The sequence below is a fragment of the Bison bison genome, unplaced genomic scaffold (genome assembly GCF_000754665.1).
Source record: "Bison bison bison isolate TAMUID 2011002044 unplaced genomic scaffold, Bison_UMD1.0 scf7180017863958, whole genome shotgun sequence".
NCBI classification, from domain to species: Eukaryota; Metazoa; Chordata; class Mammalia; order Artiodactyla; family Bovidae; genus Bison; species Bison bison.
Window position 1 is genome coordinate 45360 of NW_011494530.1, and position 3316 is coordinate 48675.

At 35.6% G+C, this 3316-nt stretch overlaps 1 protein-coding gene across 1 annotated transcript in view; it reads right to left on the reverse strand.

Moving 5' to 3' along the window:
• NAALAD2 (N-acetylated alpha-linked acidic dipeptidase 2) overlaps nt 1-3316 on the reverse strand; it is a gene marked incomplete at its 5' end in the record, with an annotated part of 42599 nt that overhangs the window by 24669 nt on the left and 14614 nt on the right. The window lies entirely within an intron of this gene.

Genomic DNA, 3316 nt, shown 5'->3' on the forward strand with positions numbered 1-3316 from the left:
CTATGTATTTATTCATTTGGCTGCACCAGATCTTAGTGGTGGCATGTGAGATCTGATCAGGACCTGGGCCCCCTGCATTGTAAGCTCAGAGTCTTAGCCACTGACCCCCAGGGAAGTCTCTGGAGAAGCTTATTTTTAATTTGTTTTATAGTAATATTAATTCCTGATATTCAGTTAACATTTTCCAAGATTATCAAAATGGTCCATCAGTATACTGTTAAAGAGCTGATTGAGTGCTGCCTACAAGAAACATGATAAACTTTATTGTTAAATGGCAGTTTGAGAAACACCTGCTAAAGTGTATAAGATAGCTATATGATGAAACTGTTCCAGGCCATCACTGTTGATTCTGATCTGGGCCTTCCTTTTAAATATTCATTCATCAATTGTAATTAACCAAATCAGAATTCACAGGAAAGTACAATCAAGATCAGAAAATGATAAAAAAAAAATGCTATTTACATTTTATAAAGCCAAACTGACATGGGAAAATGTTGAGCCTCTTTATCAGAGGGGAACAAAAATTTTTAACCTATGGCAGGCTCATAGGAAGTGCACAGGGAACCCCAGAACTTTCTACTTTTTAGTTCATTTTTGAATGCAAGAACTAATACATCAAATCCTGTATATTGTTAAGTGTAGATTCTGGTGTTTCTCACCCTAAAATTACATTGTGATTCTGAATGTGTATATAATTCATGAATAGTATTCAACTAAAAAGTGCCTTTAGGGGAAAACTAATCAGTGGGTGTTGTTCTGCATTTTAAGATATTTAGTAAAAGATTTTATTTTTGCTTCTGAATGATAGAAATTAATAGCAAAAAGCAAAAGTATTCTTTAGCATGTTTCTAAATATATGAGCCTAAGATCTATTAGTAAGAAACCCAACTTCACTGACATATGTAATTAAATGAAGAAAATAAAAGAATGCTGCAACAATGAGGAATGAGAGAAGACAATCTATTTTAATCTAAACGGAAAATAAACTAGCTATCTGCTCAGATTCTCAAAGAAACTCATCTACATCTTTAATCTTTATATTTTTCTAGTTTTTAGTATCACTGACTCCAGAAGTACCTAAAAGAATTACCTAGAGAAATACTGCTATGGTTTCCAGTGGGTCAGCAAGAACGTTGTGGGCTCTGCAAATGAAGTTCCTGAAATTCTGGACAACTTGGGAGATTGACTTTGGGGCATCTCCTGCTTTACCATCGACAGAAATGATTTCCAGAGGAATTTGATCTTCAATTTGGGATTCTATGCTGAGGGAATTTGACTTGCCAGGAACCTGAATGACAATGACATCAGCCAGGGATGTAGCCATACAGACACAAGGAACCCCTGTGCTCTATCTGAGCCTTCCAAAACCTGAGCCTCCAATCTGGCACCATCACAAGACCTGCCCTGGGGGCAATTTGACTCAGATGGGCCTTTACCTTCCCCGCCTTGCAACAGGGAAGAACATGTTGCATTTTATTACAAGTTAATTCCTAAAGGGATGTTGCCTATAAGATTAAATTACACATAATGGCCCATAATGTCCTGCTATCACTTCAAATTCATTACGTTCCAAATAAACTGAATTCAAGAATATAGACTCCAGATGGCAGGGGTTTTTGCCTGTTTTGTACACTGCTGAATCCCCAGTGCCCAGAATGGTGCCAGGGTACAGTAAATGCTCAATAAATATTTGTGAAAGGAATGAATATCCTCCTATATAGGGAAATACTGGAGAAATCTGAGAACAAACTCAGCTCACATATCAGAGTTACTTCTGCCTATCAAAGTCTTTGATAAGACTATTTAAAAACTCTACAGAGACAGAATTTAACTTGTGGAAATCTGGTAATACAAATAACTCATGTCCACTGAAATGCACAATTTCTCTCATAAACTTTCCTTTCCTAATGTGGAAGAAATCAGTTTTTCAGCTGTTAAGCATACTCATTGCAGCATTCCTAAGGAGCTCATTTTTTGTATCATCTTTGAATTCTCCTTTGAACCAGCTTTTAACTCCTTTCAGGTTCCCTTGTTGCATTAAATAAAATTTTTACACAAACTCATTTTATATTCGTACGAGAATTATGGTTTTACTTAAAAAAAATAATCCTTTATCATTTCTGGAAGTCCCACCAAGATGTACAATGGATTCTTCTTGGAGAGCCAAGAATGGGTAGCTTAAACCCAGACACGTCTTCCTTGACTTTCAGATGTACATTCCAAGCAGCAATAAAATTTTAACTTGCCTGAATCTCTGTATCTCCAACTTATTTTTTCCTACTGATTCTGTGTTTTGTTTATGTTTCTAGTTTGCTTATAGCAGATAAGCTACATCCCATTTGTGGTGGCAATGGTAAAGAATTTGGTTTCAGGTCTTACCATTTGGTAATCTCTATAAGTTGATCAATGCATTATTATGAAGATCTCTTAGATAAGAAATGATACCGAGTCTTGTTTTTAGCAATTATTTTTTTAAAAATAGTGTATTTGCCCACTTTGAGTTCAAATCAAATAGGGATTTTTGCTCATGGTGAAGATGGACAGCTTTTTGATGTCTTCACCAGGGAGATGGTCTGTTTCTGAGCTAACTCTTGAACTGTGACTGTAGCCATGTGTTTATTGATTTCTCCGTGTTTGTATGTTTCTGTTTATAAATCAGAAAGGCATATATCTTTCATTGTGTACCTCGAAAGTATTAATAATTAGATAATGAAGTCTCTTATATTAAAAGAAGTCCATTCTAATTGAGAGAGATAAACACTTACATAAAAATATTTCTAAAATTCCTATAAAATAAAACAGAACTCCTAATACTTTAAAGGGCTTCCCAGGTGGTGCTAATGGTAAAGAATCTGTCTGCCAATGTAGCAGATGCAAGAGACACAGGTTCTATCCTTGTGTTGGGAAGATCCCCTGGAGAAGGAAATGGCAACTCACTCCAGTATTCTTGCCTGGAAAAATCCCATGGACAGAGGAGGTTGGCAGGGTACAGTCCATGGGGTTGCAAAAAGTCAGACTTGGCTGAACACTTGTCAGCAGCAATAATTTAAAAGTTCTGAAATAAAACTTTTAATAGAAATTAAAAGACATTCTCAAAATATAATTTCATATTGTTAAGTAAATTTCTAGCAAACAAGACTGACTTAATAATTTTGTCTCAATAAAAACAGCTATATTTTCTGCAATTCATCAATTTTTAAGTTTCCCTTCCTCTCTACCTTTCAAGCAAATCAAAGTACTTAAAGTTCTGATCATGCCATGATGTTGTACAACTTTGGACAAGCTGTTCTCTGCCACTGACATTTCCTGCCTAACT